We start from the raw sequence: 15,919 nt of genomic DNA on the forward strand, positions 1-15,919 counted from the left end.
TGTTGTGCTCCACAGTTACTCAACAGTTACAGTCACTTCTGAAACTGGCCATTACCCAATCCCTGTGGCTTGAGCATTAAAAAAGGGATTTTTGTTTTTCTTAATAATTCAATAATCTTTCTAAGCTTCCAGTTGAGTTGGCACAGAAGTAGGTCCTGACTCTATGGCATCAGTGACTTCACTGCTTGCTCAGCCACCTTCTTGTTTCAGCTGGGCCTTCTTCTGTCCAGTTCATGCACACACACAATCCCATGGATCTTGTTGAAGATGAGCCCCTTTTCATTTCTTATTTTTCCAATTTTCATTAGCATATATGAATTGTACAAAGGGTTTTGCTGTGATATATCCAAACACACATAATGTACTTCGATCAAAATCATCCCCTCCATTAATGTTTCTTGTCTATCTCCACACCCCCTTTTCCCTTCTCCTTCCATCTCCCTAGCGAAGCCTTTTACTTGTTTGTTTGTTTTTCCCTGGCTTCTACAAATGAGAGAAAATGTGATGTTTATCTCTGTGGGACTGCTTATTTCATTTAACATAATGATCTCTTGTTCCATCTGTTTTCCAGCAAATGATACAATTTCATTCCTCTTCATGGCTGAGTAAAACTCCATTGTATATGCTACATTTTCCTTATCCATTCGGTGGGCACCTAGGCTGAGCTTTTTAATTTTTTTATTAGTTTTGATTCATCATCTTTTCTTTAGCTACAATATGATTTCAATATCTTCTTAATAAGTTCAGAGACCTACGACCCATTAATGCCTTTAGGAACATTCCTTTCAATATGTTCCGATTATTAAAAGTATAAAATATGTAGACTCACAGCAATTTTTCCTGTTCATTTTTGTTTGGAGGTAAAACTTCATACCAACAGTTTCAATATGATGGCCTGTTGTTTGCATTTAACCAACAGATGTATTTTATGTGGCTGGCATAGCTCTTACAGAATATGAGCCAATATTTTAACAACCAGGAACTTTTACATAAAATCTGGCTTTCTAGATAATTAACCTACCTGCATGCTCACTGTTGGTTGTGTGTGCATGGGGCTTTCCACAGGTGACCCCAACTTGTTCACTTTGTATCTATTGTTTAAATTTCCTGGAAGTGTGAGATTAGGACTAATTTGTTTTCTTTTTGAAATTTTTTTTAATGTTTCAAAAATGTTGTATTAAACAATGAAGAAAAACAGCTTTGGAGGAGCTTAACTTACTGGCATCATCACACTGTACTTCCAGAACTAGTGAAACCTGTAGACAGACAGCTAGAGGAAGAGAAATGAAACGAGAATGAGTTCAATGGCCAGATGCTTTCTTGATTCTTCCTTTGTTAGTGAGTTGAGTTATTCTGTGCCGGGCTTGTGGTTTCTGGTGTTGCCAGATGTAAGAATGCCCCCGAGTGATGAGTCGGGAAGCAGCCACGTTACAAACATCTCCTTTTTCATCTGGGGGAGGGTGGCCGTCATCGCTGTGCCGGGGCTGCTCTCCAGTCCCCTGTGGGTTTGTTTAACTCCAGCCGCATCCACATCTGGGATAGCTGTGGAATGCTGATGAACTAGCTGCCATGAAGAAGGGTTGTTAACTATGATACATTGTAAGAACTTTTGTAAATGTCACAATGTACCTCTAGTACAACAATAATACGATAATAAAAAAAAAAAAAAAGAAGGGATGTAAAATCCATAATAAACCCAGGGAACTCTGGAACATTGTCTCACCAAGAGTCCCATACAGTTCTATCGCTGGAGGGTTCAGTGTTTTTGGGCAATCGTGCTTCTCATAGAAGGGCACTGCCACTAGTGACCATCGCTTATTCTCTAGCTGAAGGATGCAGACCCTGACTGCCCACAGCTCTGTTTGCAAGAAGCCTCGCCTTCATCTGAAAGACCAGGAATTCTTTTTGGGTGATGTTACTAAGATCACAGTAGTCCCGTCTCTTCCTGGGGACTGTGTTCCCTTCCCCAGTGACTGCTAAAACTTCAGACAGTTACTGAACACTGCACAGACATTTCCTACACATGCGTACTTAAGATAAATGTGCAAATTAGGCACACGAAGAGATTAACAACAGCTCCTAATAAAGTAGAACAATCAATAAAGTTGCCAGCATCACTACTTGACTTTGCAGACATTTTTATGCAAAATAAAGCTTAACTACAACCCCGTTTAATTTGCTGACCACCCAGAACAGTTACATGCTTTGTCTTTATCATTGCCAGCACATCAGAGCTTCTTAGCCTCTGTCTACCTATATGACATTTTTGGACACATTGTCATTTGTGGTGGGGAGCTGTCCTATGCACTGTAGGAGCTTAACAGCATCCCTGGACTTTGTACCCACTATACATCTGGAGCAACCACCCTTCCCTACAGTGTCACAACCAACACTTGCCAGCATCAAGTTGTCCTCTCAGGCAAAATTGTCCCCTGTTGAGAACCACTACTGAGGACCTTCTGAGATCTTTGCTGTTGCCAGAACAGTTGATCAAAGATCTCAAGAGGAGCTCAGAAGGCCATGCTTATTCGCTCTTGGACTCCCTGAAAGGCAATGGCTCATTTGTAAACTTTGAGCCCTTTGTTAAGCTGCCCTTTTGCCTGTGGTAAGTCACTAGCCTGTCTCCTATGGACTGGGCTGCCCTATTGGAGAGACTCAAGCTCTTTCCTTCACTTCATTTTTCCCTCTTCCATCCAGCCCCTGCTGGGGAAGGATCTGCTTTTAGTAAAACTCAGCAGTGTTAGCCAACAGAATTACGTCTCCACTTTTAGACAGTCACCTGGTCTGGATCCTTGGTTGCTTGGCCATCCACAAAAGGAAGCCTGAGTTTTTTTCTTCTCCAGTGCAAGAGGGTTTGTTATTTTCTAAAAGGGTGAGTGAGGCTCACTTTCCGAGCTCACCTGAAAGGCACTGTGGTGACTCATGGCTCAAGCCCTGGCCACACGGATGGAGCTCCTCGTCCCACCTTCCCATGCTCTCCAGAGATGGCCATTTTATACTGTAGTTCAATGGTGTTCACATCTACATATGAAGTGTATTTATTTTTCTGATTCTTGCAAGAAAACCCAAAGCCACAAGATTGTGTTTGAAGCTTCAAACCAATGGCTTGAGGTTTCCCTCCCGTAGTGCATTCCCCTCCCACCACACTAGCACAGCAGCTCCACAGACTGCTGGTGGGCTCTGGTTGGGTTCGATGGCTGAGAGTCAGGCAGCCGAAGGGATGTTCCAGCCTGCAAAGGTCCCTGTTCTTCCTCTGCTCCTCCTGAAAGACCAATGAATTCCATTCCCTTCAGAAATGGAATTGCTTTTGTGAGCTGCCTCACTACAGCAGCTCCAGGCCTGTTGAGTCCTCTCTTCCCTTTGAGGTTTGGAATGGAGTCCAGGGGACAGTTCAGGCAGAAGTGTTAGTCATTCATTTTTGTACCCAAAGAAGACAATTTTTGTGTGCAGGTGAGTTCAAGAAAGTCCCAGCTCTTGTTAGCAAGACCTGTATGTCTTAGCAGTGAGTGCATATGAATAAATAGGAAATAAGCAACAAGAAAGATAGCAATGGTTATACTTTAAGTGCATCTCAAAATTATAATTAAAAACTGAATTTTGCTTACATATCCAGATGGTCCCCAACTTACGATGTCTCAGCTTATAGTGGCTTGACTTTTCAATGAAAAGACACCATACTGACACTAAGTTTGAATTTGGATCTTTTCCCAGATAGCAGTATGGTCTGATCCTCTCTTTGGATTCTGGGAAGGCTGGCAATCATGAAGGGACACACTAGACACTCTGTGCTGTGTGGTTGAGCTAATGCACTTTCAACTGATGGCATCTTCAGTTTATGAATTGCTTATCAACATGCTTCCCCATCATATGTCAAGAAACACTTTCACATCCTCCTGTGCCTATAGCCTGTCTGGGAACACCACACAGGAACGCTCCTGCCATGGAGGAATGGTGGAGGAGAAAGACTTGTTGCACAGTTTCACAATATATGTCTATGCATATAAACCATTGCATCTTTACTATGTGCATGTATCTAGTAAGATAGAATAAAATTTAAAACAAAATGATAAAAAGACTGAAAAATGACACATTTTCTAAGACAAGGTGGGAAAAAAAGGAAAGCAAAGTTGAGGCAGTTTGAAGAGATCTGTTTAACAGCAGAGAGGATGTTGGAATTTGGAGAAGACAGGTAAGATAACACTTGAGAGATATAAGAAAGCACTCTACAGTTTGCCCAGGTGGGCGGGAAAGGACTGAGCTCAGAAATTTTCTTGGAGCCACAGTTAAGAGTGAGATATGACCATTACTAACCTGATTTGAAATCCATCAGTTAGAAGCTCACTTGTGTCTGGGGGATGCCCTTAAGGGACAAGAGTGTGGCCTTAAGAAGTGTCCTCCAGTACACTTCTTAAGTGTCAAATAGCCATCCTTGTAAGGCTCCTCAGCGTAGGTGCTCAGGTTGTGCTCATGTGCCACAAAGAGTTCTTCCTGCAGGTTGCCAGCAGCTCACCTCTGTAATCCTAGCTACTTAGGAGGCAGAGGCCAGGAGGATCACCATTCAAAGCCAGCCCCTGGCAAATAGTTCTCGAGACCCTACCTCAAAAATACCCAACACAAAAAGGGGCTAGCAGAATGGCTCAATTGGTAGAGTGCCTGCTTAGCAAGCATGAGGGACTGAATTTAAACCCCAGTACCACCAAAAAAAAGAAAAAGTCCCTTCCTGTTGGGCAGGTGAATCAAGAATGGAATTTGGAGTAGATGGGTGACATGTCTTGGGGTAATCTTTCATGAATGTTGTTTCTTAAAAATTAGCTTTAGAGTTGGGCACTGGTGCTCAAGCCTGTAATCCTAGCTACTTGGGAGGCTGAGATCAGGAGGATTGCAGTTTGAGGCCATCCCAGGCACAAGTTTTTGAGATCCCATCTCAACAGAAAAAAGCTGGGCATGGTGGCATGTGAAGGCAGGGAGTTTAAAATAGGACTGTGGTCCAGGCCAGAATGGGCAACAAGTGAGACCTTATCTCCAAAATGACCACAGTTAAAAGGGTTGGAGGCGTGGCTCAAGCAGTAGAGTGCCTGCCTAGCAAGCACAAAGCCTTGAGTTCAAACCCCAGTGCTGCCAAAAAAAATTAGCTTTAGAAGTATACAGTAGTGGCACCAATTACCCCAACTAGTGCGGAGCCTGAGGCAGGAGGATTGTTTGAGCATAGGAGATTAAGGTCAGTTTGGGCAACACAGTGAGACCACATCTCAAAAGAACAATTAAAGTTAACTTTGTGAGAAGACTTGAACAGCAGCACCTAAGGTCATCTTCTCTGACGAAAACCTCAGTATAGAAACTGAATTTCCAAAGAAATGCAAATCAATGTCCTTGGATTGGCTACAACCCTTGTCAACTCTGCACAGACAAATGTGAAGTTGTTGGCTTTTCCGTCATCTGGAGAGATCCAAAAGGAGTCAAGGTTTTGACCTGTCCAGGGCAGGCCTTAGAAAACTGGCAACATGAAAAAAACATGTAGGGCTTCCCCACCCACCAAATGCTATCTTGGGCCAGAATCAGGAAGCCAGGATAGAGTGTGGTGTTTACCCAATCCGATTTCCTTTGACCATGAACCACACCTGTCAGTATTTTGCCCAAGCAAAGCCTGTTCCCCATCCTGGGCAGGCATCAGTATAAATCTCAGCTCTGACTGTTGGGTGCCGGATTTGAATGGTTGGCCTTTTGCGTGCATCTGCAGCTGTGGTGTGCTGCAGGGTCATGGCAGCCTCAAAGTGACTGTGAAGTTGAAGGTTCAGTGCTGAGGAGAAGCTGGAGAACCAAATCAATCTCAGTAGCCATTTGCTGCTTCATATGTTACAAAGTGAAGAGATTAGGTCCTAATTACACGCTCTTCATTCTAAAAGGCTAAGTTCATCTGCAGTGGCCACTAACATTTAAAGAAATCTATGGAAAACATGTGCCTGGCCTCAGGTTAGTAATGTGCTGGTGATTTTTCTGGGAGCCAAGAAGGTTTCTGTAATCATGGACGATTGCTGTGTGAGTTTATAGTGAATGCTGAGCTGAGTCACTGGACTGTAAACACGCTGTGGGGAACGTCTGGCTCATCTTGGGTGCTGAAGGCAGAAGTGACCAGAATCTAGACCAAGGGAGGTGGCTGCAGTGAAAACTGGGGACCCTGCAGGGCTGTGTGGCCAGAGTGCTGGTCTCTCTCCCAGGAGCCCTGGCTTCTCCCCTCTTAAAGGAAATGCACCAGACACTTAAATAGTTCCAAACCAAACAAGTCACCCTGAAGGAGGCTCCTTCTGAGGCCCCATCATGTGAGCCAGGCTGGATTTGAAAATATCAAATGAGGCAGTGACAGAGCAGCCCTGCTCTGAAGGGGATGGTGGAAGAGACAGGGAAAACAAAGCTGGCTGTCCTGCTGCCCCTGGACTCAGGAGCTGCTTTTAAAAACCACAAAGTCAAGAATGTGGGGGTGGTCTCCAAGTCACAGTTCACTGAGGGCCCCCATCTCTCATCTCTCCACTAGGGTAAGAAATAACAACCCAGGGTGGTCATGAGGTGTTTTGATTTGTCACATCAATTCTTTTTTACTTGATTTTAGGTTTTGTAATGTCTATTTGTCAGAGAGCATCTCAGTACCTTATCCTACAAGCCCAGTAATTCAAAATCAGATTTAACTCTTTCATTGGAGCTCTCATGGGAATAGAAATAAAAGTACTAGAATCAAACCATCTGAGTCCACATCATGATTCTCCTTCCCAACCCCAAAGTCACCTCTTGTTTGTTCCAGGACATTAGAGCCTGCTTGCAAGTTTTCAAAAGCCTCATCTAAAGTCAGTACTGAATTTGGAGAGAAAAAGGAAAGTTGTAATTCTGGCCTTGTTCCGCATATAATTGTTAATAGAATTGTGGTTTCTTTCTTTCTTTTGTAACCTTGTTTTCCAAATTAAAAACCCTCAGTGACTCAGCCTCTGCCATGGTCTGAGAAACAAAGAATCCTGCAGGAGAGCTGGTTGGGGAGAAGGCCTGAACTGCAGAAGTAGGTGGGAAAGGCAGGAAAACTGAAGGCCTTAGCAAGCATGTGTGCGTCCTTGTGTGCATCCTCACCCACGTCTACAAGCCAGTAGCTCTGTTCTCCCCCCTACCTTGAAGGGATGTTTCAGTTCCCTAGAGGTAATATGACAATGACAGCACCACCCTGCCTGTTGGAAGTGAGGCTACAGTCCTTAAAAAGGAGTCTAGCATGGGCTAGTGGAATGGCTCAAGTGATAGAACACCTGCCTCCCAAGTGTGAGGCCCTGAGTTCAAAATCCCAGTACTGCCAAAAAAAAAAGAGAGCCCAGGACCTGTGCTTTCATTCTGAACATGGAGGGCTGTTCTTCCTCTTCTTCCTCCTCCATCCTCCATGCACCCCTGGAGTTCCTTTTCATATCAGGTCCTATTCCACCAAGTGGATCTGCTACATTGCTTCTCTCAGGTGCTACCAGCCTATGCTCTGAGTGGGAATTTGGCTTTTGATGGCCCAGTAGAGATGCTCAGTGTTAGCTGCCATCCCACTCTCTGTGGGAGCCCAGGCTTGGGCCTGACATACCTTGCTCCTGTTCAGAATGGAAGCTGATGGCACAACCTAGGGGCAGCAGGTTCTTGCCTAGGACCTTAGGAAAAAGGGCAGGAGTCAGCCATTTTTGAGCTCTGTTCTATTCCTGTGTCTTGGGCATTGGCATTCGAATGGCCTGACACATGTCCAGGGCATCTTGTGAATTACCAGGATGTATGCATGTGAGGAATAGCTCCGGTTGCCACCCCATTCTTCCTGAGCTGTAGGGGTGTCTGACAGGTTTGGTATGGGATTTCAGCAATCCCAGATATTAGCTATGTGATTATAAACAGGAGGGGTCATATAGGAAGTGGATTTGGTAACACCTACCTTGTAAGAGCATTTCAAGGACTAATCTGAGATCTTGCACATGTTGGTTAGCAGAGCCTAGACCTCAGGCCTCCCTGTTTCTTGATGCTGATTCTCCAGATTCAGCGCTTCCCATATTCAAACACGGAAAACAACTTTGCCCTGATCTCCTTTCTCTATGGCAGGTGAGATTCTTGAAGCTAGGACCCTATCTATGTAGTTGTAGGCAACATGGCCTCTCCAAGGCCCTGGAGTCAGTAACTTGTAAGCTTTGCCTTCCTGGAAAGGATACAACATGGCGGGGCTTGAAGTTCACTTGTGTGCTGGCTGGACAGTGTTTTTTCTTTGGAGAAAAAACACTTTTGGCCACTTACTGTTCAGGAGATAGGTGGACAGAAGGGTGGACTCTTCTCACTGTTCTTCAGAGGCTTTGTTTTACCTGAAACAGTCCTGGGCTTTGCAGGAGTCTGCATGGACAACCACAGAAATCAGGCATCTTTGTGCTCTGCCTTGAATTTGGTTTATAATTGTTATGGGTTGAATTGAGCGTTTTACTCCCCACCCTTCCAAAAAAAATGAGTAAGTTAGAGTCTGTGGTGGTTAATCTTTGTTATCAACTTGTCTGGATTGATAGACACCTACAAAATCGATCAAGTACACTTCTTGGTATGTCTGTGAGGGTGCTTCTAGAGACCACTGGCGTATGGGTCAGCAAGCTGAGCAGGGAAGGCAGTTCCTGAATGTGGGCCTTGATGGAATGAAAAGCAGGAAAAAGGGAAGCTCAGCTACTCATACTCAGCTCTTCTAGAGCAGGTACCTTGTTTGCTGCTACTGTAGCTTATGGACATCCAGACCCCCGTTTCTTCAGCCTTTGAACTTGGGCTCACACCAGCAGCTCTCTGGGGGGGCTTTCAAGGCTTCAGTCTTGGACTGGGGCTGCATCATTTGTCTCCATGTTCTGAGGCTTCCAGCTTCTTGAACTGAGCAAGTTACTGGGTTCCCTGCCTTTCCAGAATACGTATACTCTAGGTTCTGTTCCTCTGGAGAGAGCTGACTAAGATAGAAACTTATTCCTAACCCCCAGTGATCATATTTGGAGATAGGATCTTTGTAGAGGTGACCAAGTTACAATGAATACAGTCATTTGGATGGGCCCAATCCAATCCTCATAAAAAGGGGAAGTTTGGACACAGATGAAGACATTCTTGTGGAAAGACAATGTGAAGGCACAAGGAGAAGATGACCACACATATGAAGGAGCAGCCTGAAACAGACCTTCCCTCACAGCCCATGAAAACCCCTGCTGACTTCATATTCTGGCTTCAAACACCTGACACAATGAATTCCGCTGTTTAAATAGCTCAATTTGTGGCACTTCAGTGCAGACGGTTACAGTAGCCTCAGTTTTCTTCATCTTGGTCCCTCTTTCTGCAAACACTGATCATAGCTACCCTTCTCTGGGAGAGTTTCTGTGGGTCACCACTCATGGACATATGAAATGAGGATCTGGCCTTTCACAGCTTTGCTATCCCAGCTTCAACTTGTACATGGCCAAGGGTGAGACCTGGACCCTGACCCTCTATGTTAGGCTGGAAGTGAACTGCTTTGTTGTGTCATTGGTCACCCCAATGATGTTTAGGTTCGGTGTTGCCCAGCTCAGGAATCTGAGGCACAGACAGCTGAAGTCACACTGTGAGTGGCAGGGCTAGGATTTCAATAGAGCCACCTCTACCTGTCTCTGATCTCCCAGACTCTTCCTCAGTGAACAGGGTGCTTTTTGGAAGGGACCATAGGACTAATGGCCAACTTCAGGCTATGCTGAGCCATCTTTAGCATGTGCACTTTTTTCAGGAGCTATTTCCTGGGATGCAGTAGGAGTAGAGCAGGGTTTGCCTGAGAGCCTAGAGTGGCCTGGTTGTGGGGTTTCCTTGATCTGCAAGCTGGCCCTCCACTAGGCAAGATGGAAGATGGAGGTCATTCTCACTCTCTATAGATGATCCATTTTCAGTCTATCGGAAGTGTACTCCTTTCCTAATTAACTTTGCTATCACAGTCACAAAAGAACAAAACCAAAAAACAAACAAACAAAAAACATGCTGAAACGTATTAGTAAGCATGTTGCTGGGTAAGATATTGACTGACTGAGACTTACATCCAGTTTGAGGACTCCCTACCTGGGTACCTGTCTGGTTCCTCTTGGGACTTGTACCTGATTGGAGAGAATAAGTCATCCAAAAGAAAGAGGGGTCAGCCTCTGTTCTTATCACTGCTTGGGACTCCCTGGGTCCAGAGGCTGAGTCAGAGTCCCAACCTCGCCACAGCTGTACCTCCTCTCAGTGCTCCCAGGAGCCCTGTTCTCCATTCTTGGGAAACTCTGCTCTTTGCTCTGATTCCAGCTGGTGGCCTTATCCATGGCCGCAGGTCTCATTTTGACCTCTGGAAATAAACCAATACTTTAACTTAAAAGAGGCAGTGTTTTCTGCTTTTGGGATCAGGGCAGAAGGAAAGTCCAGCCATTAGAAAAAAGGAACTTCAGACCATGAGGATGGCACCATTGGGGATGGTATGGAGAAAGATGATAAAACGTCAGCCTTTGGTACTTTGGGTGACAATCACAATGGATTAGTAAGTTGTGAGAGTGTCTGTGTCTGTGTGTGAATGTTGTCTGTGCCTCTGTATGGGAGTGCATGTGTGTTTGAGTGAGTGCATCTCTATGTGTGTATGCATGAGTGTCCATGTGTGCCTGTATGTCAGTGTGTGTGTATGTCTGTAGGTGTATTTTCTCTAAGCAGTGACTCTAGCACGCTTGGCCTGAAGCGCCCTTCCTCATTGGTTTTGCTCTAGTCCCTAGGGCAGACCTCTGTGTGGGCCTTCCCATGGGACTACTGTGTCAGAATGCATGGGGGCTGTGGACTTAGAAATCTAATAGCCTTTAGTGTCTCCACAGTCACAGCCATCATGCCTAGTAGCACAATGACAGCTGCCTTCTGAGAAGTGCAAGGGAAGGTGAGATGGGGTCAATGACCCTATTGTCCACATATCCTGTGTCCTGGGTGGAAGGTTTCACTGAGTCCACAGCACCTCACCAGGTGACCTGGCCTAGGTCCCTGCTTTTCCTTTCCCATGTTTCCTTCTCCACACTCATGGCCTGCTCTGCTTCTTGCCTGTAAGCTGACTCTTCTCTTAGGAAGGAGCTTTGGTAACTGACTGAGGCACAGGCTCCTGGCTTGCCCTCCCTTTTCTGCAGTTTACCTCAAAGGAAAAAAGAAAGAAAGAAAGAAGAAGAAAGAAAAGGGTCTGCTGTGTTCAGGCGTGTGGCTCTAAGGCAGACTCTCTTCACCTCAGCTCACAGGGGCTGACATCCCTCAGGGACCCTCAGGTCTACTCTGAGATCTCAATGTCATGGTTGTGGACAACGGCAGGTGTCTGATCATCAGAGGAGGGCAGGTGGTATAAGGTGCCAAGTGTACAGGGTTAGTTTATGATCAGAACATGTGGGATCATTAATTTAACACATCCTTATCTGTAAGTTGCCATCCTCCAAGGATTTCTGGAAAACATCAAGATACTGCTCATCCCAGGGAGCTTTTGAAAAGCACTAGGCCAGTCCCCATCCCAGACAAGCTGGCCAAAAGGGATGGGTGGGCCACAGACAGCCAAAGACATGGTTGCTTTTTTAAAGCTCCCAGTTGCCTGACAGTCACTCAAGTGAGTGCCAGCCAGCTGTGTGCATAAATGCATCATCTGGTGACTGCAGGCCCCAAGAGAGAACATCTGTTAGGTGACTTCATGTCTTTGGAATCCCTGTATAGACACAAAATCCTGGATACCTGTGCTTCAACCTGGTGGAGCAACTGTTTTAATAGCAGGTCCGGCTCCTTTCCTCCTTCTTGAAAAATGGCTACTTGGGTGGACCATCGACTGGTCTTTAGGCTCAGTCAATCAATGCACACTGAAATCTCCTGACACTTCCTGCATGCTTAGGGTAGCAGTGTGAGGTAGGAATGGCAGCCCAGTGGTCACCAGGAGAAATCAAGGAAGCAGCACTTCCTAACCCTGGTTCTGGGCTGAACTTGACCCAATTAAAAGCAATTTGTAGGGGGCTGAGGTTATGGCTCAGTGGCAGAGTCCTTGCCTAACATGAACGAGGCCCTGGGTTCCATTCCTAGCACAGGAAGAACAAGCTGTGATTCCGGATGGTGGAGGTGTTCTGCGGGTTTTGGGGGGAAGTACCTTGCTGGCAGTCAGAGTTGCTGCCCAGCTGGTGGCCAGGCTCCTAGGTGTCCATCAGGATGAAGGGTGGGATGGGGCCATCTAGAAGGACAGCTGTGGAGGGCACTTGCACCCTGCTGCTACTCAGAACTCTTTTTGGTTCTCTCATGAATACATTTATACCAAGGAGGGTGCAAATTCAGTCATGAGAGGGACAAGGTTCCATATCATGCATATATCATACAGATCCCCCAGAGAGCTGAATATTTATAGGTTGGATTGCTGTGGCCTCAGGATACTCTGAACTCCAAAAGAACTTCCAGGACTTTCATTTTCCCCCAGTGATCTTGCCTTCTGTGTGCTGTGGCCCTCTCTGGCCCAGTCTCTCCATTTGTGGTATTTTCCCTTGCTCAGATAGTGTTTCATAGAGGCAGATTTGGTAAAAATGTATTTCCGCTCTGATAAAATATATTAAAATACATTTCCATTCTAAATAAGTCTGTGCCTGTTTTGAATTAATCACCATGATGCACATTAATTAGGTATACACAAATCTGGAAAGTTTTTCTTTCAGAAGGAACTTGCTAATTCCATGTCATGCCATACAGTGGCATAGCTCAGCCTGAAATTTCTACAGTGTAAGTCAAGGTTATTCTTCAATTCCCTCAAAGTTGCTGGAGCAGTTCAGAAAATGTGAGCTTGTCCAGCTAGAGAGTTCACTTACTTCTCCAGAGTCCAGGCAGAAGCCAAGTAAAACAGGAGTGCACAGGCCTTTCAGCCAAAGTATTGGCACTGTAGACCCGAGACAGTGGTAGACTCAGGGGACAAGAGCCCTTTTAGGGCTGCTGTTCACTCAGCAGGAGCTTTCTATATGGCCTGAGGAGGAACTCCAGACCTCTCTATTCCTTTCCTGCTTCCCTTGCTTCTCTTCCCCCTTCTTTATCTCTCCCTTTCTCTTTCCTTCTTTTTCCTTTTTTCTCTCCCTTCTATTCTTTCTCCCCTCTCACTTCTTGCCTGTCGCCTCTCTCTTTCCTTCTTTCTGTATCTCCCTCTTCTTTCTCTCCTCTCTCACTTTTTCTTTTCTCTATCTCCCCACTCTTTCATGCTCTCCCTCTTTCCTTTTCCCTCTCCCTTCCTCACCTCTTTTTGTCTCTCTTCCTCCCTCCCTTTTTGTACTTAGGGATTGCTAGTGCTGTTCTGGATATCACAGCCTCCTTTCTGCTTTACACTCAGAAGCTTTTACAACCAATAAGGGAATTTTTTCCTGAGCCATCTCTCTGTTAGGAGAACCCTGACTTTGCTGCTTGTAGGTACTCCCACTTACTGCCCTGAAGCGGGCAGGACTGTAGTGATGCCACCTGAGTCTGTTTTGCAATGTTGACTGGGATAAAACTAATGCCCTCATGTCTCTGAGTAAAAATGAGGAGATCCTATTTTCTGGTGTGTACCAGGATGACCTAGAGGGCACACTCAAGTTTGGGAACCACTGCTTCCAAGTGAAGACCTCCACTGCCCCTGGGTCTGCAATGTGTCAAATCTGAGGTTCTCCTAGGCAATGCCAGGGAATGCATGGAATAAGCCCAAATCCATGGTGGTGCCTTTAAGAGGCGGGGCCGAAGTGGAGGTCTTAGGCCATGGGGAGCCTGCCCTCAGAGCAGATTGTGAGAGTTGCCCCATTTCCTCTCTCTCTAACTCTCTGGACTTGAGGTGAGTAGTTTGCTCTATCACACTTCCACAATCAACTTTTGCTGTGGTGTGCTGCCATACCACAGGCCTAAGAGCAATGGGCCCTACCAATTATGGATTGAAACTTCCCAAACTGTGAGCCAAAATAAACCTTTCCTCTTCACAAGTTGATTATCTCAGGTATTTGTTACAAGGGTGGAAGCTGACCAGCACACCCTGCATCATAAGGCAACTGGAAGAATTAACTAAGATACCAACACAAGGTTTAGTAAGATGAGCACAGTGCCCAGCGTTTGGCGAAATCTCAGTATTTACCTGGTTTCTTTCTTCTGTATTTATACAGTTCTAACTAAAAACAAACCAAAACTAGCATTTCTTTCCCAATATAATCAAGTGTCTTTTTATATAGCTTTTTATTCTGTCAATGAACAGAAACTAAGTTTTCAAAAATACATTCAATAAAACAGTGAGACATGGGCTTGGGGTGTAGCTCCAGGTAGAGTGTGTACTTAGCATGTGCAAGGTCCTGGGTTCCAGTCAACACACACACACACAGTGCAGGTATTTGCCCTCAGCTGAGTTAGTACATTTATTTTTCACCTCTAAAGGCACTACATGTAGCACTTCACTTATTTTTAGAATTTGTTAGTAATATTCCAGCACCATTTAAAGCTATGAACTACTCCTCAATAATAAAAGAGGGAGGGGCAGTTAGGAGAGAAGCAATTTTGACTAAAAAGGAAACAAAATAATGTCTTTAGTTGAAACGAAATCTAGCAATGAGGTACAAAGTGGCAAATCAGGATTTTACTGCTGTTAAACACAATCAGGACTGTTAATGAATCTTGATCAAGGCTCAGGATGAGACAGCAGGTAGAAAGAATAAAATAGAGAAAAGCAAAGGTCTCCCCTAAAACTGGAAAACATAGTTCCTAAATTAAGTAAGATATTTTAAATGTCTTCTTTGCTGAGTACCGCAGACGGTCATTTTGTAAAGTTCTTGTGTTTCTTTCCAGATCCCAGATCCCCATGCGCTGGTCTCCTCGGGCCACCAGGGGGCGCGCTGGCCCTCCCGATATGGTCAGTGAGCCCGGCGGAGTTTTTGTCTTTGGGGTCCTGTCATTCTCTGTATAAACAAGTTACGTTCAAGTGTTTAGGATATAAATTACGACCATGCCGGCTGCCTCCGAAGGAATGTAAACACAGCACTGTGGTCGGAGCAAACTCTGAGACTGACTTCATAATTTATAGCAGGCCCCGGAGTAGCTCAGTAAAAAAAAAGAAAAAAGAAAAAAGAAAAAGAAAGGGGGCTCTATTTAACTGCAAATATGATAATAGGGAGATAAAAATGTTTACATCACTGCTTAATTTTGGAAAATATAAGAAGGAAGCCTAAAGATTAGGAAGATGGTTAAGACTTTTCAAAACAAGACGTTTTACCCAGGAGCCCATCTCTGGGTTGAAATTCACTTGGAGCACAAAATCCAACCTGTCAGGTATCTCCTGAGCTGTAGCAAGTGCCTGGTGATGGACTGGGTAGAAGGCCTTTTAGGGGACCAGAAACAAATGTGGGTTTCCATTCAAAAAAGCAAAAGCAAAAACAAAACCCACTGTACTGCACTGCTTGTTGGAATGAGCAATAACCCTAGGTTGACTGTGGTGAGGATTCCCTGCTCCTGCTCAGATCTCTAAGTTGCCAACTGCTCAGAGTTTGAAGGGTGGTCAGATAGAAGGGTGGGCTGGACCTTTCTCCTCTTTGGTCTATTTTCTCTAATCTCTGGCTTCCCCAGCTCTGTGTGCAGCATCCATGATTGGGAAACCCAGCAAGAAAGGAAACAGGGTGAAGGAATCCAAGAGGGGGACCCTGTGTGGAGCTGGAGTCCCATGCTCTCTCAGAGTGTTTTGTAGGCACTGAACTTCCCCCTGGGGCCCTGCTGATCTGACCACTACGCACCATGGAACTGTTACCTGTGCAGGGGGTGCAGGGTTCTGCTCTTTGTGCACTTTACCCTCACTGGTGCCAAGCCCAGCCCACGCAGACTCTGTGGTGATTTGCCGGTGAGGTCCCCACATCTGTTGCCAGTGCTGATGGGAAAGAGAAAAGAGCAGAGG

The sequence above is a fragment of the Castor canadensis genome, chromosome 8, assembly GCF_047511655.1.
Source record: "Castor canadensis chromosome 8, mCasCan1.hap1v2, whole genome shotgun sequence".
Lineage (NCBI taxonomy): Eukaryota > Metazoa > Chordata > Mammalia > Rodentia > Castoridae > Castor > Castor canadensis.